This window comes from Pinus tabuliformis, chromosome X (assembly GCF_031772625.1).
Source record: "Pinus tabuliformis cultivar Carrire ecotype Pingquan chromosome X, CPIR1, whole genome shotgun sequence".
Taxonomy (NCBI): Eukaryota; Viridiplantae; Streptophyta; class Pinopsida; order Pinales; family Pinaceae; genus Pinus; species Pinus tabuliformis.
The window spans coordinates 1,656,385,138-1,656,410,715 of record NC_142308.1 but is presented as its reverse complement, the minus strand read 5'-3'; the positions used below and the strand labels follow the sequence as shown (position 1 = coordinate 1,656,410,715).

General features: G+C 38.7%; 4 pseudogenes; all 4 read left to right on the top strand.

Moving 5' to 3' along the window:
• Positions 1–1,434: 1,434 nt before the first annotated feature.
• Positions 1,435–3,002, top strand: LOC149146367 (myosin-3 pseudogene; annotated as a pseudogene).
• Positions 3,003–5,395: 2,393 nt separating this feature from the next.
• LOC149146366 (myosin-3 pseudogene) lies at positions 5,396–7,006 on the top strand (annotated as a pseudogene).
• A 2,341-nt stretch (positions 7,007–9,347) lies between these two features.
• On the top strand, positions 9,348–11,010 carry LOC149146365 (myosin-3 pseudogene; annotated as a pseudogene).
• Positions 11,011–13,351: 2,341 nt separating this feature from the next.
• LOC149146364 (myosin-3 pseudogene) lies at positions 13,352–15,014 on the top strand (annotated as a pseudogene).
• The last annotated feature ends 10,564 nt before the right edge of the window (positions 15,015–25,578 follow it).

The window sequence follows — 25,578 nt, the reverse complement described above, 5'->3', positions numbered from 1 at the left end:
CAAACAATGAGAGATATGTAACTGTGATAGTGTTGTTGTAATGACCACAGATATCCCTCCTTTTCTTGCACGTGTGACTGTAGTTCACCCTTAGAACAATCCTCCAAAAACTCGGTTTAGTTTCTTCCTTCTTCGCGGCACTAGAGGCTCCTTATACTCGACTTTCTTCACCCTTTTACCGACTTCATTTCTAGCTTATTTCAGAGGTATTGTATCTTATCGTTGGAGGTGTGGACAACCTCTATATATAGAGGTCTGTCCCTCCTTTAGGCTGACTTGATGCCTCTTAGTGTCTTTCAGTCATGTCAGTCACGTGTGATCAAATGTGCTCTTACAAAGTTTTTTTTTTTTTACTGCTAGAGTCTTAGGTCAAATTTTTATGGTTTCAAATAGCTTTACAATAAAAATTTGGTCACTGGTTAGGAATGTTCAGTCTTTACTACTCCTTTTAGTTCCATGGTCAATTAATACCATCTTGGTCCAAGTCAGATTAATATTAGAAGAGTCCCATAGTCATTATGGTCATAATTCATCTCATAAGTCCATGCCAGGTCACCACTAGGTAAAGGGGTTGATTTTCTGAAAATTGGTCATTTCACTATTGAAATACATTTTATAAAGGAGTTGTAAAAGTTAAGTTGTTAATAAAAGTTTATAACCATGTTTTTTTATTTCATTTCCAATGAAATAAATTCATAAAGTCATGAAGCTATATTATCAAAGTCAAGTTATGAAAAGTGATGGTGGGTCCACTACCACATGTAACTGAAAAATCGATTTCCACAAACTATAAAGGAGTCCTACTCACTCTCCATTTTCTCATTCTATTTTCCAAGACATTACTCCAACAAAACAAATCAAATTTGTCAGATAAAGATCAGTTTTTGCATGCCCAAGTCCAGTTTCTCTTCTGTGTTGTGCAAATCCTCATGCCATGCTACACTAATCCTGGCATTGTTGTGTTTTTCATCCAAAGGTTGTGTTAGACTCCGTCTTATATGTCAAATGTGAGATTGATTCTTCTTCAAAACCCTGTTTTGAAGAAGAAATCATTAAATGTGTTTTTTAGAATATGTATCAAATTCCCCAGCTCTTCAAATGGCAGTGGTTTCATCAACTCCTATCCCTGCAAGCAGACAAAGAAAAAGCCCTCATTCAAAATCAGCAAAATTTAAAAAGGGAATTAGAAAACAGAGTTTGTAATAATGTGTTGGAGCATAATTGGCAAAGAATATTGCAAAGAGGATTTCATCAGACAGTGGCGGTGTTCGCATCATTGATTATGAACAAATATGGAAGGCGCCCACTTCTAATGATTGCTGTAGGAAGAATGCACAAACTGCTTCACTTTTGAAGAAACAAGCTGAAAAATTAGCTGAGATGGAAGTTCTTTATAAGGAAGAGCAAGTTCTTAGAGGGTGATACTTCAACATGATGGAAAATATGAAAGGAGTTGGAAATGTTGCAAAGCTGCTAGGTTGCAGTGTTTCAGAGCTTATGACAGCATTATCGACCTGCAGGATTCGAGCTGGAAACGAAGACATTGTGAAGAGGCTTACTCATTCTCAGGCTACAGACACAAGAGATGCGTTAGCAAAGGCAATATATGCAAATTTATTTGACTGGCTTGTAGAGCATATCAACAAGTCACTGGAAGCAGGCAAACGATGCATAGGCAGATCCATAAGTATTCTGGATATCTATGGATTTGAGTTTTTTAACAAGAACAATTTTGAACAGATTTGCATAAACTATGCGAATGAGAGACTTCAACAACACTTTAATCGCCATCTGTTCAAGCTCGAACAAGAGGAATATAGTATAGATGGCATTGATTGGACAAAAGCGGAGTTTGAAGACAATCAGGAGTGTTTAGATCTCATTGAAAAGAGGCCACTAGGTTTGCTTTCATTATTGGATGAAGAGTGCACATTCCCTAAGGGAACCGATTTAACTTTAGCTAATAAGCTTAAACAAAACCTAAGTGGGAACCCTTGCTTCAAAGGAGAAAGAGGCAGAGAATTCCGTGTTCGGCACTATGCTGGAGAGGTGGTATATGTTCTGATTTGATCCAGCTACTTTCTTCATGCACTGGCCTTCCAAAATCATTTGCATCTAATCTCAGTAAAGGGGAAGAGAAGTTGATCACTCAACGAGGTCGGTCAAATGGAGCTGATTCTCAGAAACATAGTGTCGCAACCAAATTTAAGGGGCAACTTTTCAAGTTGATGCAGCGACTAGAAAACACTACACCTCATTTCATTCGGTGTATCAAGCCAAACCGATTGAAACTTCCAGGTGTCTTTGAGCGATGACTTGTCTTGCAGCAGTTGCGCTGTAGTGGAGTGCTGGAAGTAGTTCGGATATCTCGATTGGGCTATCCCACTCGGATGTCTCACCAGCAGTTTGCAAAACGGTATGAGTTCCTCTTGCCAGCAAACAATGTTGGCCAAGATGCACTTAGTGTCTCAGTGGCAATCCTTCACCAATTCAATATCCTGCCTGAGATGTACCAAGTTGGTTTCACAAAGTTGTTTTTCCGAACAGGAAAAATTGCACAACTGGAAGATACTCGTGTTCAAACTCTTCGTGGAATTCTTGGAGTCCAAAAAGCTTTCAGAGGCTATAAAACTCGTTGCCAGTTCAAGAAGCTCAAAAGAGCAATCGTAGTCATGTAATCTTTTATAAGAGGTGCAAAGGCAAGGAGAGAATATCAAGTCTTGATAAAGAGGCACAGAGCGGTAGTTACTATTCAAAAAGAAGTAAGGTGTAGAAAAACTAGAATGAAATACCTGAATACTCAGAAAATGGTTATTCTTGTTCAGTCAGTGATCTGTGGCTGGCTTGCGAGAAAACAAGCAGGAATGATGCGAAGAAAGTTATATGAAGAAATATCAGATGTCAGAGTTGCTGTAAAGGAGTGCATTTGGATATGGAGCTCGCAAATTGGCACAAATTCTACAGTCTCTTCAAGAAAAGATAGCCAGTTAAATAGGTGGTAGTTTGACCCATATTTTAGCAATTTCCGTAAAGTGGCAATGCATATCCGGAAATTTGAGAGCAGTTGCAAAGTGGCATTCATGGGTTCATTTGCCTATTTCTATCTTCACGCTGGAATAATGGAAGGCTTTCTATCTTTAAGAGAAAATGGAGGATTCTATTCTATCTTCATGGCTTTAGTTGAAACAGCGCCCCTGTTTTGGGGGTCGATCTGTTGTTTTTTTTAGAATAGTTTATTTAATGTATTAAAATAATCATTTGTAAAAAAGGGAGAGAAATAGAGAATTCTGAGTGCTGGTGGAGGAGAACAGAGAGCTTACTTGTACAGTTTTTGACAGAGAGTTTAATGAAAAATACAGCTCTGACCCCTGAGATTCCTGTAGTATGACAATTTAGCATAAGTTTTCCTTCTGTTTCATATGTAACCTGTTATGTTTTCATTTCACTTCATGATCATTTCCAATTGAAGAAATGAAGTGTTTAGGTAGAATTCATAATATTTTATGCTCTGCCTATAAGTTTGTTCATATTTAATGTTTTCTTCTGTTTGACAAGGATTCATCCTCTATGCCCTTGTCAGCTCCTCAGCAGTCTTGCCATTTCATTTAATCTCAATCTGATGTTAAATTTCTTGCCTACCTTGCCTCAGGAGATAATCCGTGTTTTTGATTATATTTCTCTGTTCAAGCTGTTTAATTGCCCCATGCAGCCCAGAAAACCCCATTATCCATTAAAACCCCTTTTTCTATCAATTTACTAGCCTAAAATTAGTTTCTTTTAAAGTCATCTCAGCCCCTTTTAGAAAATTTTTTGCTGAGATAGACCGGAGAGAGCCCTCTCCTGTCCTCATAGGGCTAGCTACGTGGCTAAGTGGTTTGATGTTACCTTGAGTTTCGCCTTCTTCAGCCTGAGGCAAATTCAAGCCCTAACATATTGGCGACCATACTGGGGAGAACATTCGACTTGTTGATTGTCTTGTCCCAGTACATGAAATCAAATTGCAGATCTGATGCTGATGGTGGACAGCAGTCAGACACATATGCAGGTTGAACCATTCACCTGACGACTCCAATTCGATCCAGACAGTCCAGTGCTCGCTGATCCATTTACGCAATGGTAGGGTATGTGGCAAACCCTGCCCTGTGTGAAGCTGCAGAAGAAATAAGAAATGAGTTAGCAAATACTGAAATTGATGAAGATGTTTTCAGTGCCTTGCTTCAATGGTTGAAATCTTCAAAGTTCCCTTGGTTCAAAACTAGATTTTGTGAGTTAATTGTTGAAAGAATCGAAAAGGAGATTCAATGTTTAGATGAGCAAATCCAGTCATATGATTTCCAAGACCCTAAAAAGTTTTTGGAAATTATTCCTCCATTGAAACAAGAAATAACAGACTTGCCTACAGATGTTTACATTGACAGTGTGCAGCTGGAGGTATGCATTGCCGAGTTGGGGCAACCAACAGAGTTTGGCTTCCGCGATCCGATGGCAACATACATGGACATGTTTTTCAGTTTGATTGATAGATCGGGCTGTCTTGTACGTGACCAGGTTCATTACGTGCATGAAGGGTTGCCAGCAATTACATCTGTGTCCTGGCGGAAGCATTCTCGAGCGGCATCATTCTTAGGTTTACTTGAATGGTTAATCTGGCATTTTAGTATTACCTGATCTATTGTTTGTACAACAAAGTAGGTAGCTTTTGTAAATAAATAAGCAGCCAAAAGGCAGCATTTTGTTCCAGTTTCATTACAGTTTAATTTGAAGTTTGCCGAATTAGTCTTTCAAACAATTCAGTTCCAGCTAATAAGTTGAGTCTTCAGTTGTGTTGATTTGTTGAAATAATGGACTCCATTGCCCAATGTATGGAGGCACTGTCTGCTCTCCCAAAGTTCTGCGGTTCTTGGCACCTCCACGAAGCCGCAGCTGCCATCCCAAGTGGAGCCGATGTTAGACTCCGTCTTGTATGTCAAATGTGAGATTGATTCTTCTTCAAAACCCCGTTTTGAAGAAGAAATCATTAAATGTGTTTTTTAGAATATGTATCAAATTCTCCAGCTCTTCAAATGGCAGTTGTTTCATCAACTCCTATCCCTGCAAGCAGACAAAGAAAAAGCCCTCATTCAAAATCAGCAAATTTAAAAAGGGAATTAGAAAACATAGTTTGTAATAATGTGTTGGAGCATAATTGGCAAAGAATATTGCAAAGAGGATTTCATCAGACGGTGGCGGTGTTCGCATCATTGATTATGGACAAATATGGAAGGCGCCCACTTCTAATGATTGCTGTAGGAAGAATGCACAAACTGCTTCACTTTTGAAGAAACAAGCTGAACAATTAGCTGAGATGGAAGTTCTTTAAAAGGAAGAGCAATTTCTTAGAGAGCGATACTTCAACATGATGGAAAATATGAAAGGAGTTGGAAATGCTGCAAAGCTGCTAGGTTGCAGTGTTTCAGAGCTTATGACAGCATTATCGACCCGCAGGATTCGAGCTGGAAACGAAGACATTGTGCAGAGGCTTACTCATTCTCAGGCTACAGACGCAAGAGATGCGTTAGCAAAGGCAATATATGCAAATTTATTTGACTTGCTTTTAGAGCATATCAACAAGTCACTGGAAGCAGGCAAACGATGCACAGGCAGATCCATAAGTATTCTGGATATCTATGGATTTGAGTTTTTTAACAAGAACAGTTTTGAACAGATTTGCATAAACTATGCGAATGAGAGACTTCAACAACACTTTAATCGCCATCTGTTCAAGCTCAAAAAGGAGGAATATAGTATAGATTGCATTGATTGGACAAAAGCGGAGTTTGAAGACAATCAGGAGTGTTTAGATCTCATTGAAAAGAGGCCACTAGGTTTGCTTTCATTATTGGATGAAGAGTGCACATTCCCTAAGGGGACCGATTTAACTTTAGCTAATAAGCTTAAACAACACCTAAGTGGGAACCCTTGCTTCAAAGGAGAAAGAGGTAGAGAATTCCGTGTTCGGCACTATGATGGAGGGGTGGTATATGATACAACTACATTTTTGGAGAAAAATAGAGATTTGCTGCATTCTGATTTGATCCAGTTACTTTCTTCATGCACTGGCCTTCCAAAATCATTTGCATCTAATCTCAGTAAAGGGGAAGAGAAGTTGATCACTCAACGAGGTCGGTTAAATGGAGCTGATTCTCAGAAACATAGTGTCGCAACCAAATTTAAGGGGCAACTTTTCAAGTTGATGCAGCGACTGGAAAACACTACACCTCATTTCATTCGGTGTATCAAGCCAAACCGATTGAAACTTCCAGGTGTCTTTGAGCGAGGACTTGTCTTGCAGCAGTTGCGTTGTTGTGGAGTGCTGAAAGTAGTTCGGATATCTCGATTGGGCTATCCCACTCGGATGTCTCACCAGCAGTTTGCAAAACGGTATGGGTTCCTCTTGCCAGCAAACAATGTTGGCCAAGATGCACTTAGTGTCTCAGTGGCAATCCTTCACCAATTCAATATCCTGCCTGAGATGTACCAAGTTGGTTTCACAAAGTTGTTTTTCCGAACAGGACAGATTGCCAAACTGGAAGATACTCGTGTTCGAACTCTTCGTGGAATTCTTGGAGTCCAAAAAGCTTTCAGAGGCTATACAGCTCGTTGCCAGTTCAAGAAGCTCAAAAGAGCAATCGTAGTCATGCAATCTTTTGTAAGAGGTGCAAAGGCAAGGAGAGAATATCAAGTCTTGATAAAGAGGCACAGAGCGGTAGTTACTATTCAAAAAGAAGTAAGGTGTAGAAAAACTAGAATGAAATACCTGAATACTCAGAAAATGGTTATTCTTGTTCAGTCAGTGATCCGTGGCTGTCTTGCGAGAAAACAGGCAGGAATGATGCGAAGAAAGTTATATGAAGAAATATCAGATGTCAGAGTTGCTGTAAAGGAGTGCATTTGGATATGGAGCTCGCAAATTGGCACAAATTCTACAGTCTCTTCAAGAAAAGATAGCCGGTTAAATAGGTGGTAGTTTGACCCATATTTTAGCAATTTACGTAAAGTGGCAATGCATATCCGGAAATTTGAGAGCAGTTGCAAAGTCGCATTCATGGGTTCATTTGCCTATTTCTGTCTTCATGCTGGAATAATGGAAGGCTTTCTATCTTTAAGAGCAAATGGAGGATTCTGTTCTATCTTCATGGCTTTAGTTGAAACAACGCCCCTGTTTTGGGGGTCGATCTGTTGTTTTTTCTAGAATAGTTTATTTAATGTATTAAAATAATCATTTGTAAAAAAGGGAGAGAAATAGAGAATTCTGAGTGCTGGTGGAGGAGAACATAGAGCTTACTTGTACAGTTTTTGACAGAGAGTTTAATGAAAAATACAGCTCTGACCCCTGAGATTCCTGTGGTATGACAATTTAGCATAAGTTTTCCTTCTGTTTCATATGTAACCTGTTATGTTTTCATTTCACTTCATGATCATTTCCAATTGAACAAATGAAGTGTTTAGGTAGAATTCATAATATTTTATGCTCTGCCTATAAGTTTGTTCATATTTAATGTTTTCTTCTGTTTGACAAGGATTCATCCTCTATGCCCTTGTCAGCTCCTCAGCAGTCTTGCCATTTCATTTAATCTCAATTTGATGTTAAATTTCTTGCCTACCTTGCCTCAGGAGATAATCTGTGTTTTTGATTATATTTCTCTGTTCAAGCTGTTTAATTGCCCCATGCAGCCCAGAAAACCCCATTATCCATTAAAATCCCTATTTCTATCAATTTACTAGCCTAAAATTAGTTTCTTTTAAAGTCATCTCAGCCCCTTTTAGAAATTTTTTTGCTGAGATAGACCGGAGAGAGCCCTCTCCTGTCCTCGTAGGGCTAGCTACGAGGCTAAGTGGTTTGATGTTACCTTGAGTTTCACCTTCTTCAGCCTGAGGCAAATTCAAGCCCTAACATTTTGGCGACCATACTGGGGAGAACATTCGACTTGTTGATTGTCTTGTCCCAGTACATGAAATCAAATTGCAGATCTGATGCTGATGGTGGATAGCAGTCAGACACATATGCAGGTTGAACCATTCACCTGGCGACTCCAATTCGATCCAGATAGTCCAGTGCTCACTGATCCATTTACGCAATGGTAGGGTATGTGGCAAACCCTGCCCTGTGTGAAGCTGTAGAAGAAATAAGAAATGAGTTAGCAAATACTGAAATTGATGAAGATGTTTTCAGTGCCTTGCTTCAATGGTTGAAATCTTCAAAGTTCCCTTGGTTCAAAACTAGATTTTGTGAGTTAATTGTTGAAAGAATCGAAAAGGAGATTCAATGTTTAGATGAGCAAATCCAGTCATATGATTTCCAAGACCCTAAAACGTTTTTGGAAATTCTTCCTCCATCGAAACAAGAAATAACAGACTTGCCTACAGATGTTTACATTGACAGTGTGCAGCTGGAGGTATGCGTTGCCGAGTTGGGGCAGCCAACAGAGTCTAGCTTCCGCGATCCGATGGCAACATACATGGACATGTTTTTCAGTTTGATTGATAGATCAGGCTGTCTTGTACGTGACCAGGTTCATTACGTGCATGAAGGGTTGCCAGCAATTACATCTGTGTCCTGGCGGAAGCATTCTCGAGCAGCATCAATCTTAGGTTTACTTGAATGGTTAATCTGGCATTTTAGTATTACCTGATCTATTGTTTGTACAGCAAAGTAGGTAGCTTTTGTAAATAAATAAGCAGCCAAAAGGCAGCATTTTGTTCCAGTTTCATTACAGTTTAGTTTGAAGTTTGCCGAATTAGTCTTTCAAACAATTCAGTTCCAGCTAATAAGTTGAGTCTTCAGTTGTGTTGATTTGTTGAAATAATGGACTCCATTGCCCAACGTATGGAGGCACTGTCTATTCTCCCAAAGTTCTGCGGTTCTTGGCACCTCCACGAAGCCGCAGCTGCCATCCCAAGTGGAGCCGATGTTAGACTCCGTCTTGTATGTCAAATGTGAGATTGATTCTTCTTCAAAACCCTGTTTTGAAGAAGAAATCATTAAATGTGTTTTTTAGAATATGTATCAAATTCTCCAGCTCTTCAAATGGCAGCAGTTTCATCAGCTCCTATCCCTGCAAGCAGACAAAGAAAAAGCCCTCATTCAAAATCAGCAAATTTAAAAGGGAATTAGAAAACAGAGTTTGTAATAATGTGTTGGAGCATAATTGGCAAAGAATATTGCAAAGAGGATTTCATCAGACGGTGGCGGTGTTCGCATCATTGATTATGGACAAATATGGAAGGCGCCCACTTCTAATGATTGTTGTAGGAAGAATGCACAAACTGCTTCACTTTTGAAGAAACAAGCTGAACAATTAGCTGAGATGGAAGTTCTTTATAAGGAAGAGCAAGTTCTTAGAGAGCGATACTTCAACATGATGGAAAATATGAAAGGAGTTGGAAATGCTGCAAAGCTGCTAGGTTGCAGTGTTTCAGAGCTTATGACAGCATTATCGACCCGAAGGATTCGAGCTGTAAACGAAGACATTGTGCAGAGGCTTACTCATTCTCAGGCTACAGATGCAAGATATGCGTTAGCAAAGGCAATATATGCAAATTTATTTGACTGGCTTGTAGAGCATATCAACAAGTCACTGGAAACAGGCAAACGACGCACAAGCAGATCCATAAGTATTCTGGATATCTATGGATTTGAGTTTTTTAACAAGAACAGTTTTGAACAGATTTGCATAAACTATGCGAATGAGAGACTTCAACAACACTTTAATCGCCATCTGTTCAAGCTCGAACAAGAGGAATATAGTATAGATGGCATTGATTGGACAAAAGCGGAGTTTGAAGACAATCAAGAGTGTTTAGATCTCATTGAAAAGAGGCCACTAGGTTTGCTTTCATTATTGGAGGAAGAGTGCACATTCCCTAAGGGGACCGATTTAACTTTAGCTAATAAGCTTAAACAACACCTAAGTGGGAACCCTTGCTTCAAAGGAGAAAGAGGCAGAGAATTACGTGTTCGGCACTATGCTGGAGAGGTGGTATATGATACAACTACATTTTTGGAGAAAAATATAGATTTGCTGCATTCTGATTTGATCCAGCTACTTTCTTCATGCACTGGCCTTCCAAAATCATTTGCATCTAATCTCAGTAAAGGGGAAGAGAAGTTGATCACTCAACGAGGTCGGTTAAATGGAGCTGATTCTCAGAAACATAGTGTCGCAACCAAATTTAAGGGGTAACTTTTCAAGTTGATGCAGCGACTGGAAAACACTACACCTCATTTCATTCGGTGTATCAAGCCAAACTTATTGAAACTTCCAGGTGTCTTTGAGCGAGGACTTGTCTTGCAGTAGTTGCGCTGTTGTGGAGGTGCTGAAAGTAGTTCAGATATCTCGATCGGGCTATCCCACTCGGATGTCTCACCAGCAGTTTGCAAAACGGTATGGGTTCCTCTTGCCAGTAAACAATGTTGGCCAAGATGCACTTAGTGTCTCAGTGGCAATCCTTCACCAATTCAATATCCTGCCTGAGATGTACCAAGTTGGTTTCACAAAGTTGTTTTTTCGAACAGGACAGATTGCCAAACTGGAAGATACTCGTGTTCGAACTCTTCGTGGAATTCTTGGAGTCCAAAAAGCTTTCAGAGGCTATACAGCTCATTGCCAATTCAAGAATCTCAAAAGAGCAATCGTAGTCATGCAATCCTTTATAAGAGGTGCAAAGGCAAGGAGAGAATATCAAGTCTTGATAAAGAGGCACAAAGCGGTAGTTACTATTCGAAAAGAAGTAAGGTGTAGAAAAACTAGAATGAAATACCTGAATACTCAGAAAATGGTTATTCTTGTTCAGTCAGTGATCCGTGGCTGGCTTGCGAGAAAACAGGCAGGAATGATGCGAAGAAAGTTATATGAAGAAATATCAGATGTCAGAGTTGCTGTAAAGGAGTGCATTTGGATATGGAGCTCGCAAATTGGCACAAATTCTACAGTCTCTTCAAGAAAAGATAGCCAGTTAAATAGGTGGTAGTTTGACCCATATTTTAGCAATTTCCGTAAAGTGGAAATGCATATCCGGAAATTTGAGAGCAGTTGCAAAGTGGCATTCATGGGTTCATTTGCCTATTTCTGTCTTCACGCTGGAATAATGGAAGGCTTTCTATCTTTAAGAGCAAATGGAGGATTCTGTTCTATCTTCATAGCTTTAGTTGAAACAGCGCCCCTGTTTTGGGGGTCGATCTGTTGTTTTTTCTAGAATAGTTTATTTAATGTATTAAAATAATCATTTGTAAAAAAGGGAGAGACATAGAGAATTCTGAGTGCTGGTGGAGGAGAACAAAGAGCTTACTTGTACAGTTTTTGACAGGGAGTTTAATGAAAAATACAGCTCTGACCCCTGAGATTCCTGTGGTATGACAATTTAGCATAAGTTTTCCTTTTGTTTCATATGTAACCTGTTATGTTTTCATTTCACTTCATTATCATTTCCAATTGAACAAATGAAGTGTTTAGGTAGAATTCATAATATTTTATGCTCTGCCTATAAGTTTGTTCATATTTAATGTTTTCTTCTGTTTGACAAGGATTCATCCTCTATGCCCTTGTCAGCTCCTCAGCAGTCTTGCCATTTCATTTAATCTCAATTTGATGTTAAATTTCTTGCCTACCTTGCCTCAGGAGATAATCTGTGTTTTTGATTATATTTCTCTGTTCAAGCTGTTTAATTGCCCCATGCAGCCCAGAAAACCCCATTATCCATTAAAACCCCTTTTTCTATCAATTTACTAGCCTAAAATTAGTTTCTTTTAAAGTCATCTCAGCCCCTTTTAGAAAATTTTTTGCTGAGATAGACCAGAGAGAGCCCTCTCCTGTCCTTGTAGGGCTAGCTACGAGGCTAAGTGGTTTGATGTTACCTTGAGTTTCGCCTTCTTCAGCCTGAGGCAAATTCAAGCCCTAACATATTGGCGACCATACTGGGGAGAACATTCGACTTGTTGATTGTCTTGTCCCAGTTCATGAAATTAAATTGCAGATCTGATGCTGATGGTGGACAATAGTCAGACACATATGCAGGTTGAACCATTCACCTGGCGACTCCAATTCGATCCAGACAGTCCAGTGCTCGCTGATCCATTTACGCAATGGTAGGGTATGTGGCAAACCCTGCCCTGTGTGAAGCTGTAGAAGAAATAAGAAATGAGTTAGCAAATACTGAAATTGATGAAGATGTTTTCAGTGCCTTGCTTTAATGGTTGAAATATTCAAAGTTCCCTTGGTTCAAAACTAGATTTTGTGAGTTAATTATTGAAAGAATTGAAAAGGAGATTCAATGTTTAGATGAGAAAATCCAGTCATATGATTTCCAAGACCCTAAAAAGTTTTTGGAAATTCTTCCTCCATCGAAACAAGAAATAACAGACTTGCCTACAGATGTTTACATTGACAGTGTGCAGCTGGAGGTATGCGTTGCCGAGTTGGGGCAACCAACAGAGTCTGGCTTCCGCGATCCGATGGCAACATACATGGACATGTTTTTCAGTTTGATTGATAGATCAGGCTGTCTTGTACGTGACCAGGTTCATTACGTGCATGAAGGGTTGCCAGCAATTACATCTGTGTCCTGGCGGAAGCATTCTTGAGCGGCATCAATCTTAGGTTTACTTGAATGGTTAATCTGGCATTTTAGTATTACCTGATCTATTGCTTGTACAACAAAGTAGGTAGCTTTTGTAAATAAATAAGCAGCCAAAAGGCATCATTTTGTTCCAGTTTCATTACAGTTTAGTTTGAAGTTTGCCGAATTGGTCTTTCAAACAATTCAGTTCCAGCTAATAAGTTGAGTCTTCAGTTGTGTTGATTTGTTGAAATAATGGACTCCATTGCCCAACGTATGGAGGCACTGTCTGCTCTCCCAAAGTTCTGCGGTTCTTGGCACCTCCACGAAGCCGCAGCTGCCATCCCAAGTGGAGCCGATGTTAGACTCCGTCTTGTATGTCAAATGTGAGATTGATTCTTCTTCAAAACCCTGTTTTGAAGAAGAAATCATTAAATGTGTTTTTTAGAATATGTATCAAATTCTCCAGCTCTTCAAATGGCAGTGGTTTCATCAACTCCTATCCCTACAAGCAGACAAAGAAAAAGCCCTCATTCAAAATCAACAAATTTAAAAAGGGAATTGAAAACAGAGTTTGTAATAATGTGTTGGAGCATAATTGGCAAAGAATATTGCAAAGAGGATTTCATCAGACGGTGGCGGTGTTCGCATCATTGATTATGGACAAATATGGAAGGCGCCCACTTCTAATGATTGTTGTAGGAAGAATGCACAAACTGCTTCACTTTTGAAGAAACAAGCTGAACAATTAGCTGAGATGGAAGTTCTTTATAAGGAAGAGCAAGTTCTTAGAGAGCGATACTTCAACATGATGGAAAATATGAAAGGAGTTGGAAATGCTGCAAAGCTGCTAGGTTGCAGTGTTTCAGAGCTTATGACAGCATTATCGACCCACAGGATTTGAGCTGGAAACGAAGACATTGTGCAGAGGCTTACTCATTCTCAGGCTACAGACGCAAGAGATGCGTTAGCAAAGGCAATATATGCAAATTTATTTGACTGGCTTGTAGAGCATATCAACAAGTCACTGGAAGTAGGCAAATGACGCACAGGCAGATCCATAAGTATTCTGGATATCTATGGATTTGAGTTTTTTAACAAGAACAGTTTTGAACAGATTTGCATAAACTATGCGAATGAGAGACTTAAACAACACTTTAATCGCCATCTGTTCAAGCTCGAACAAGAGGAATATAGTATAGATGGCATTGATTGGACAAAAGCGGAGTTTGAAGACAATCAGGAGTGTTTAGATCTCATTGAAAAGAGGCCACTAGGTTTGCTTTCATTACTGGATGAAGAGTGCACATTCCCTAAGGGGACCGATTTAACTTTAGCTAATAAGCTTAAACAACACCTAAGTGGGAACCCTTGCTTCAAAGGAGAAAGAGGCAGAGAATTCCGTGTTCGGCACTATGCTGGAGAGGTGGTATATGATACAACTACATTTTTGGAGAAAAATAGAGATTTGCTGCATTCTGATTTGATCCAGCTACTTTCTTCATGCACTGGCCTTCCAAAATCATTTGCATCTAATCTCAGTAAAGGGGAAGAGAAGTTGATCACTCAACGAGGTCGGTTAAATGGAGCTGATTCTCAGAAACATAGTGTCGCAACCAAATTTAAGGGGCAACTTTTCAAGTTGATGCAGCGACTGGAAAACACTACACCTCATTTCATTCGGTGTATCAAGCCAAACCGATTGAAACTTCCAGGTGTCTTTGAGTGAGGACTTGTCTTGCAGCAGTTGTGCTGTTGTGGAGGTGCTGGAAGTAGTTCGGATATCTCGATTGGGCTATCCCACTCGGATTTCTTACCAACAGTTTGCAAAACGGTATGGGTTCCTCTTGCCAGCAAACAATGTTGGCCAAGATGCACTTAGTGTCTCAGTGGCAATCCTTCACCAATTCAATATCCTGCCTGAGATGTACCAAGTTGGTTTCACAAAGTTGTTTTTCCGAACAGGACAGATTGCCAAACTGGAAGATACTCGTGTTCAAACTCTTCGTGGAATTCTTGGAGTCCAAAAAGATTTCAGAGGCTATACAGCTCGTTGCCAGTTCAAGAAGCTCGAAAGAGCAATCGTAGTCATGCAATCTTTTATAAGAGGTGCAAAGGCAAGGAGAGAATATCAAGTCTTGATAAAGAGGCACAGAGCGGTAGTTACTATTCAAAAAGAAGTAAGGTGTAGAAAAACTAGAATGAAATACCTGAATACTCAGAAAATGGTTATTCTTGTTCAGTCAGTGATCCGTGGCTGGCTTGCGAGAAAACATGCAGGAATGATGCGAAGAAAGTTATATGAAGAAATATCAGATGTCAGAGTTGCTGTAAAGGAGTGCATTTGGATATGGAGCTCGCAAATTGGCACAAATTCTACAGTCTCTTCAAGAAAAGATAACCGGTTAAATAGGTGGTAGTTTGACCCATATTTTAGCAATTTCCGTAAAGTGGCAATGCATATCCGAAAATTTGAGAGCAGTTGCAAAGTGGAATTCATGGGTTCATTTCCCTATTTCTGTCTTCACGCTGGAATAATGGAAGGCTTTCTATCTTTAAGAGCAAATGGAGGATTCTGTTCTATCTTCATGGCTTTAGTTGAAACAACGCCCCTGTTTTGGGGGTCGATCTGTTGTTTTTTTCTAGAATAGTTTATTTAATGTATTAAAATAATCATTTGTAAAAAAGGGAGAGAAATAGAGAATTCTGAGTGCTGGTGGAGGAGAACATAGAGCCTACTTGTACAGTTTTTGACAGAGAGTTTAATGAAAAATACAGCTCTGACCCCTGAGATTCCTGTGGTATGACAATTTAGCATAAGTTTTCCTTCTGTTTCATATGTAACCTGTTATGTTTTCATTTCACTTCATGATCATTTCCAATTGAACAAATGAAGTGTTTAGGTAGAATTCATAATATTTTATGCTATGCCTATAAGTTTGTTCATATTTAATGTTTTCTTCTGTTTGACAAGGATTCATCCTCTATGCCCTTGTCAGCTCCTCAGTAGTCTTGCCATTTCATTTAATCTCAATTTGATGTTAAATTTCTTGCCTACCTTGCCTCAGGAGATAATATGTGTTTTTGATTATATTTCTCTGTTCAAGCTTTTTCTTTGCCCCATGCAGCCCAGAAAACCCCATTATCCATTAAAACCCCTTTTTCTATCAATTTACTAGCCTAAAATCAGTTTCTTTTAAAGTCATCTCAGCCCCTTTTAGAAATTTTTTTGCTGAGATAGACCGGAGAGAGCCCTCTCCTGTCCTCGTAGGGCTAGCTACGAGGCTAAGTGGTTTGATGTTACCTTGAGTTTCGCCTTCTTCAGCCTGAGGCAAATTCGAGCCCTAACAGGTTGAAAAATTCTTTTGAGTGATTTATTTCATCACATTCAAGTTTTGTTGTAGTAAATCCAGGTTGGTGGCCTCTCATGAAACTCAAGTAATCTCTTAATTCTCTTAATTGTGTTGCTATGTTTCATTTCCCTCTCCTAGGTTTTTGAAAATAGTTTTCATGATTTCATGATTTCCATGGTTAAATTGTTATTAAAAATTGTATCTTGATGCTTATACACCTTCTCCTATCATAATCACACTTTCCCAAACACTCTATATCAAACCCATCCTTAAATTCCATCATCTTTACATAAACCCTAGCTAGAGTTCACTTTCCTAACCTTGGTCTGTGTTTCCCTTCTTTAATACCCTTCCCCTCACTCAAATTTTGAAATTATACCTTTTTAGGCTCCCTATATCCCTCACTATCCTCCCAAATTTTCCCAAGAATTTACCAGTTCCCTGACCCTTTCATTTCCCTTAATTTCCTCAAGCTATCAAAATCCCCTGTTTTCCTACAAGTAAAACCCTAGTTTCTCTCCCATAGAGCTAGGTGTTACCATGGAATCTGAAACATTTGAACAAAAGAGGCATAAAGGAGGGCACATCATCAGATATGAGCCTACCTCAACTCAAGAAATCTTGTCATCTCCTTTCATCAGAAAATCATTTGAAGATGCAGGTTGTCTTGCCTTTTGCTAAAGAATTGAGCAACTTAAGTTTCATGATCAACTGACTAGTGCTTTTTCCACCAAGTTAACAAGGGATAAAGTGACTATAGTAGGAGTTAAGTTCAGTGTCTCAAGGAAAATCATCTCCGCAGCCACAAGGATTCCAAACACTGGAGAGATTTGGTTCAAGAAAAAAGACATTGACCTTGAAGGTTACAAGATGTACTTGAAAACACCATATAAGACAACTCCAAAACATGTTTTTCCATTCACACATTTTCTAGACAGATATGCCCCTCTCATGAAATTGATCATGAAATATTTTACATGTGAGGGCAGGTATTCAAGGTTGTATCAATACCACATGAGGCTTTTGATGCATTTCACTAGTGTGAAGCAACTCAACTTGTCTTACTATCTTTATAGAAGCCTAACAAAAATGACAAAGAAGGTACAAAAGATAGGAGAAAATCATCATACTAGTCTATTTCATCATGGCTTGGTGAAAATTCTAGTTTTTCATCAATTAGCACAGGTAAATTTGTCTTGGGATGACTTTTCAAATTCATCTTTTCCTCCATTTTCTCCAGCTATATCTAGTGATGAATCAACGCCTACAAAATCACCAGTATAGCAAGAGGTTGCTTCTTCAAGAAGACCTACCAAGAGGAATTATAGGGCAGAAGTGACTAAGACTTATTCCAGAGGCGAAAGGCTTGTGTTTTCTCCAAATATTTTTGAAAGGGCCAAGCCTACAATAGGTAAATAGAGAGCATTCCCACAACATGAGGAATTCACTCATACAGGTACCAATGTGACAAATGTGGGGAAAGTTCACTAGGACAAAGTTGCAAAGCAATTCATAATGGATAAGGAGGCTGAGATCAAAAAGTTGAAATACAATTTGACAGAGGCAAATGCTTTGATAGCATGCTTACAACAAGAAAACATGCAATTGAAAGTAAACCAAATGATCCTAAACAAACACATAGCCAATTTGAAGAAAGGGGATGTAAAAGGAAAATCAATGGTTTAGTTGGATGTTTCAGAAGGAAAAAAAGAAAAGCACACTAGGGAGACCAATAAAAAGAGGCTTCAAGAGAGCCCTTGAGCTACAAAAATAAGTTTCTCCACCCAGAGGTTAGATCACTGTAAATGACTTAATCACTGAAGAGATCAATGCATACACAGTATATTAGCTTGACAAGGTCAATGGCCACCTAGCGAAGCTCCTCAAGAAGGCAAGTAGGGACAATAACTTGTAAAGACATATGGCTATGCATTACTACACAAGAAATAGGGTATCCCAAGTCAGAATCAAGCAATTGAAGAAAAAGCTCAAGGAAACCCTAACAAGCCAGAAGGAAAAATAAAAGCTTGATATACTTGTTGAGGCGTCTCTCATGGCATGACATATCATATGATGAATTCACTTGAAAATTTTGAAGAAATTTTAAGATTTTTTTGCCATTTTGAAATTTTTGGTGGTTTTTAGCCTGTTTTAAAACTCAGAGATAGCTATATGCACAGCGCCCACTTGCTACTCTTTTTCCTCAGGGATCCTTTTGCCAAAAACTCACCACCATTGGATATAAAATGGCTTAAGAATCTAAGCTATCCACTTTTACAAACTTGTCAATACAAAAATTGAGAGAAAATGTCAGAAAAGGGGTCAAAAATTCACTTTCTGCCACTGTTTTGAAGCAGGCGCTGCACATATCAGAGTAGTCCTAGGCAAATCAAATTTTCTCCCAGTTGGAGTGTCCAAGTCACCTTCTTGAAGAGTCAAATGAAAACTACAGATCCATATCTTTCCAATGAGCTATCAAGTTATGAATTTGGAGCATGGGAAGGCCTCCAAAATCCTTCTGCAAGTCTAGTGCTACGCATATGTCTGAAGGTGCTATGCATATCCCTAATGGCGCTGCGAATATCTCTGTGACAACTTTTCCTCAACATTTCTTCAACAAAATTTGACTTAATGATGTAATTTTACTATTTAGATGTCTTGATGATGTAATTATGGGTAAGTTAGCTTAGTAATTTGTTTTTATGTTAACTTAGGCCTCATTAATGAAGAAAAACTCAAATCAAAGTCTAAAAGAAGAGTTTGTTCAACCTTCTCACTCTCACTTTATGGTTGACATATTCTTGGAAAATGTTCCACCAGTCATGGATTCAACCCCTGAAGGTGGGGAAACTTATCATTTTCTCAGTCAGAGAGAAGGGTTGGACATCTGAGGAGAAAATTCTTGTAGCTTTGTGCTTGAGCATTTTCGGGAAATGAAAAGAACAGTTGTAGCTATTATCTAGGAATTCATGTGCAGTGAGTTTGTGATCTTGTATTTTCTCTGTTATAGTTTCATATGAAAGATATTCATCTTCACTTTCTATTCATCTATTCTTCAGTGGTTTTTCCTTAAGTTTATAAGCATAATTCTTTTCAATAAGCTCTGTTTTGATGGAAATACCATTATGTGTTATTTTCTTTCTTGCTTAATGAATTCATGATATATATGCTCATTAAGACCTATTATTTCTTCTTAACACCACACTACACTGACAATCCTAACCCATCACAAAATTATTGCTACCTTGCTCCTTTATATCTTTGTTGCTGTTACCCTTTTGATCCTTTAACCTAGTTACCGGGTTTTTATCCCTTGTTCAACATCAAAATCCTAAAAAATTAAAACCTACCTGAGCCTAGCATATCTAGCCTAAAATCCTTTTACATTCCTGTCAATTATTTGGCTGTGATCTCATAGAGAGAGCCCTCTTTGGTTTGGTAGGGCTAGCTACCAAACTGAAAGCTTGGTCTGTGGTTACCTTTATCGATTTCTCTCAGCCTGGGACATTGTGGGGGATAACATTTTGGCGCCGTTGCTGGGGAAACAACTAATATATTATTCTTGGGATTCGTTCTATAAGTGCATTCAAGACTGGTTCTGTGGGTGACAGTTTCCAGTATCTAAAGAAGGCTGATTTAAGAAATCACATCAAGTTCAAGGTGTAAAAAATTTTTTGGCTCCTAAAAGACATACAAGGTCAAATCCTGACCCAAATCCACCTCCTATTGTTGATGATCTAGAGAAACTACTTAAGAAACTCAAATCACCTATTCTTGAAAGTGCAGCTCGAAAATTAGAAAGAACTACTTCTTTGCCTAAAAATTTATTCACTGTTGAAAATATTTCTTTCGATATTCAGTTTGAGCTATCTCTTTTCAGATCAAAATATGAGTCTTTCCTTTATGAAGTGGTACTTGATCCTATTCAATTTGATTCTCACCTCCTTTCTTCTAAATCCCTCTTTTCTAAAGATGATCATGAGCTTTGGTTAAACTTTGATAAACTCCAAAGTCTAGCTGACCAACTTCAAATCACCATTGAAAAAGATTACATTCAATATCAGCTTGAAAACCTAGCTACTGCTTCATCCTCTACTACACCTCTAAACACATCAGCTACTTCATCTGTTATTGTTAATTTAACACCACCTCCATTAGTGTCATCATCTTTATCTACACAACCCATTGTAGTACCTCTACTACATCCTCCAATAGTCATGGCATGGTTTTCCCCTCTAATATTACCTGCTCAACTTGCTGCTCTACCTCAAAACTATGGCCAAAGACTCCCTCTGTTTGATGGAAGTTCAGAAATCACAACCCAGCAACATGTTGATAAATTGGTGGATTTTATCAATCTTGAAGAGGTTAATTAAGAGGATGCCTAGATGAGAATCATAGCCCAGATCATTTTTGGAGATGTCAAGAAATGGTTTCGCAGTTTGGCAGCCAATTCTATCAATAACCCTCAGCGGTTGATAAAGTTTGTTAGGATATTCTAACAGATAGGAAATAGTTAAGTATAACTTGGTCTAGTGTAGAGTTAGGTAAAGTGTGTTTCTTTACTATGTACTTTTGTAACTTACAATCCAACGGTCACGATATGTTCTAGACATGAAGTGATCCGACGGTCACGATATGTTCTAGACATGAAGTGATTCGACGGTTCATTCTCTCCTCGGTATTACCGACACTTGATCTGTGGCTTAACACCCGATTGGTCCATGATCTCTATTTAAAGAGAATGGAGGGCCATTTTTAAGGAAACCGCTCATGAGAGAAGCTTATGTAAATTTTCATTCTTTTATTAATAAATTGCCTGAAGTGGCTGCATTGGCTCAGGCCGTGGACTGTTTCCGTCTTTGAGGGTTTTAACCACGTCAAGAATACTGGTGTATTGATCTGTGATCTATTTGTGAGTGGTATCCTTTGGTGTTCTATCTGAGGAACTTACCCTGTAAATTCCTACATGGTATCAGAGCTATTTAAGGGCCGCACCCATTGGTGATCCAAATCTGAAGCTGGTACAACTACATCCGACTGTCGTTTCCTAGGTCTACTGTTTTTGACTACTTTTGGGTCGAGAGGACTGCTCTATTGTGTTAGGAGCATCTGTTTTGGTGAGGAACCCCTTTCGTTTCACGCGAAAAGGTTTCTGATAGCCCTAGCTACGTCATTTTTAAGAACTGGAGGTATACAGTCTTTATTTGCAGTTCTAGCTATTCATCTCTCTATTTATTTCGGTTTATTTAGCTCTCTATTTTTTATTACCGGATCTATACCTTTCATTTCTACATATGCTCTTTGCCCCGCGACTCTGTGCAATCTGGGCAAATCAGAAACAGAAAGGAAGGATTTGTCTCATACGTATGCTCTTTTCCGTCGCGCCTTAGTGTGATCTCAGAAAATCAGAAACATTGAATCTCAGAAAATTAGAAACATTGAGGAAAATATTTAGTTTACGGCTAAAGCTAACTTCAAGCCGTAAGGTTTGTTTTTTTTGTATGCCCGTGTTGGGTTTTGTGGTTTTTGTTTTGCAGGCAAAAAAGAGTTTTTTCAAGTAAGCATGCACCCCAAAGCTCCAGTAACTAAAAAAAAAAAAACCCTCTCTTCCTCTTTTCCAAAAATTACTAACATTTTAAACTAGCTCACTTGGTCCAAAGTTACTTTATGAGAATAGAGGTATTGAGTTCAAGTCTTTCTTTTTGTTGAGTTACTTTTTCAAAAAGCACATGTAAGTTATGTTTTAAAGTTACTTTATGTAAAAGTGTTCTCAACCATTATAAAAAGTGCGTCACTTATAATTCTAAAGTCTCTTTATCTTTTATTTAAGTTACAATTTAGTGGGTAACTCATAAAGTACCATTGTAAAAGTGACTTTCACTTATTTATAAAAGTGAGTCACATAATTTTTTATTTTTAAAGTGAGCTAATTAGATTAAGTTTGGAAATGGGGGGGGGGGGGGGGGAAGGAGCGGCGGGGATTTTTTTTTAAAATATAACATTATCATTCATTTCCGCACATTCACGCACTTTGTTGGCATCTTCAACAACTTTTCTTCAAAAACCCATAACTTCTTGATCCGGAAGTTGTTTTCAGAGTCGTTTTTTTTTAATTAGCCTAATTTTTGAGATCTTTCCATTGGAACACTTAGTTTCATCATCTACAACTTCAGTTTCTGTTAAAATGGAAAGTACATGCAAAGTTATTCTTGACAGCACCAACTACTTCCAATGGTGGTCCTACCTTGTGGATTTACTTAGAAGTAAAGGTCTTTACAGAATAGCCTCAACCCAAGAAACCAAACTTCAAGATGAAGATAAGGTAGCGAAATGGGAAAATAGGCAACATCAAGCACGTGGGTTGATAGGGATGTCTATTTCTCCAGACCTTAAATTCCATATCGCAGAACTTGATACTCCTAATGAAGCAATGAAACAACTCACTAAAGTTTTTGGAATTAAAAATGAAATTAGAGCCCATCAACTCCAAAATGAGTTGCTTACATTGGACCCCAATAATTTTCCTTCCTTTGAAGATTTTTTGTCCATGTTCAAGACCCTTAAACTTCTCTTGGAAGGTGTTAAGGTTAAGAAAGAAGATGGTAGCCTTATCTATTCCATTCTTACTAAGTTGGGACCAACCTACTTTGTGTTTGTTTCCACCTTCCCTTCTATTAGAGAAGCCTTTATTTCTTAAGGACAAGACTACAAGTCCCCCTCTTTTGATGCTTTTTGTGATTTTTAAATAAGAGAACAAGAAAAGCTCTTATATCTTGGTCTTCTTAATCTTGGAAACTCTTCTAAGAAAGCCTTAGCCACTCAACAACAATCAAATTCAAAGAATCATCAGAAGAATTATCCTAAAAAGAATGGTCCTAAACCAAACAAGGGTCCTAAACAATTTTAGTCTCAAAATGAAAAATCATTTCAACAAAATAATAAGGCAAATAAAAACAAAGGGAAGAAGACTGATAGACATTGCCACTTTTGTAATCAAGATATCCACTTAGTGATGAGCCCCATAAATGGGTAATTATATGGGCTTATTTTGCCTCTTAACTCCGCTTAATCCACCATTCTCATTAGTTTAATGCATATTTTTGATTATATTTATGCTAATAGAGTGAATTGGGTTAGTCATTATGCCATGAAGCTTAATGTGTGCTTTATGCAGATTTTTTGTCAATTTTGAGACAAAGTCAAAGGTTTAATGAGCATTTGGAAGCCAATATTCGAGGAAAACAAGGGAGAGGATTTGTAGGAGGGTGTCCCCCTCATTTATGACCCCCTACCTTGAATCCTCCTTCAGAAAGCTCGGAGCACAAGCAGCCACATCAATGCATCAAAGGGGCAGCCGAGCAAGTGAAGAAGAACTGCTGTCTATCTCTAGTCTTGGGAGCCAAGCCTCCTTGATTTTAGGAGAGTTGTTGGAGGCTCCAGTTGTATAAATAGGAGGGCTTAGGTGCTCAGTATTTTAGTTGGATGTTAGTCAAATTTTCACACTTTTGTTGCAGCTTTTGCTCAACTCATTTCGAGCTTACTTTTGTGAACAATTTATGTAATGTGACTATTATTTTGATAATGGAGATGAAATATTTTCTGAACCAGCTGTTACACAAAATATTGTCACCATGACTATTTGTAGTCAGTATGGGTCTATCATCATTCATACTGTCCTCCTAAGCAAGTCTCAAACCTCAGCTCTTCATGTCAAGCTTTGAAAATGAGAAAAAGACCTTAAAAATCATTAAAGCTCTGGTTCCGCACTTTCTCTCACAGTTGCCTGCGGTCCCGCACCCCTTGTTCATGTTACCTGCGGACCTGCCCGCTCTGTCTCTAAAGGCGAGGGTGTGGACCCCTGTGAAAGTAAAAAAGGCGCAAGTTTATTCTTAAAAACTCACTTTGGGTTAATTCTAGATGATTCTAGAAGGAATCTTGACGTGGATGGTTCGCTCCTAGGTGGTTCATGCATCCAAAAAGTGAAGGAGCTAATCCCTTGATGAGAGGAGCTATCCCTTTGAAGGAGGGCTTTATCCCTTTGAAGGTGGACCTAGTAACTTCCCTCCATTGCACTATAAATTAAGGCATTGGGCTGGTTGCTAAGGAGGTTAGAAGCTGAACATTTTTGAGGGTAAATGCTGGTGGAATTGGGACTTCCTAGTTAAGCTTGAGAGGAGAGATCACATACCTTTTGGCTTCATTGGGAAGAGAGTGAAACTTGTCAAAGTAGAGGAGACTTCTTGATGGACCCTGGGAGGAGCTTGTACAACATCAAGGCACAGGTTGTAAAGTTCTTCTTTGATTTAAATTAATACAATCATATTCAATTTTCTCAACAAATTGTCTTATGTGATTTGTTTCATGAATTCCTTGATCATCATGATAAGTATGCTTTATTATATTGGCTTTTCAGGTGCTATTTAATTTGTGTGCTTGTTTGTGTTTGCAGATTCGCTACAAGGGAGCTCATTTGGATCAACAGTGTGAGGCTTGTTGGCTAGTTGAATTGTTTATGGATTAAACATTCAAGTACCACATTAATTGTCAACCTGGGAAAGTTTTTTTATTACAAAGGCGACTGCGTACTGTATGTACTTAAATTCTAAAAGCATTAAAAAGCTGTAGTATACGTGATCTTTACGCTAAGTTATCACAGTACAAATAAAATGAAACTAATTAATTAAGATTACAAATCTGAAAAGTAAAATGATGGATGCTCTGCTGGCAGAGGATCAGGACCCTATCCTCCAGGTGAGGACGTTCAACACCTGCCCCTGTAACCAGATTACTACGCACACTGCACTCTAGTTCACCGGTGAAAGATCCTTGCACACTTCAAGCAATTAATGAAACATAGTACTAGCAAAATGAAAATAACAGAGGTAATGCTACAGAATCCAAACAGAGTATCAGCAGAAAGGAAATATCACACACTTACACACTTGATAGAAAAGTAAATGGGTGAATCTTGTGAGGAAGGTGGGCCCAGTCCCTCTCACAAGATTCCCCAGAACACAAAGACTAGATTAAGTGCTCAGAACAGTCTTCTATTCATCTGCCAAAAGATTCAAGTACAATAATGTTCAGACTTGCTGATGTCTCTCAAAATCTCACTTACAGATCATCCCCCCCAAAAGATCCCCCTGCTAATGTAGATGTCTCCTCTTTATAGAGGAGACATCTATTACAATAGATAATTATAGTTCATTCAGTTAACCCATTCTATCAAAAATAAGAATCACAGACAGCTGTTACAACAGTATAATAACATATTCTTTCTTAGGTTCTGGCTATTACGCAGCTGGTAACTGTCTTCGACCGTCTTCTTGGGATCTTCGCATTCCTTTGCCGTTTCCCCATGCTGCTCCTAATTTAAGCAATGATAACTGTGTTCTACCCACTTTAGATAGCTGTGGATCATGCCGCGTCAGCGTTCTTCAGATAGTTGCCGGTTGTTGTCCAGCTGTTGCAAAATAGCCTGCTTTGGATGGTTGCTGTTGCTAACTATAGTAACTGCGTAGTTGCTGCTTCTGGTGTTGCAGCAACTGCGTAGTTGCTGTTTCTGGTGTTACAACAACTATAAATTATAATTCCTGCAGGCTTAAGACAATTACTTGACAATTTAATC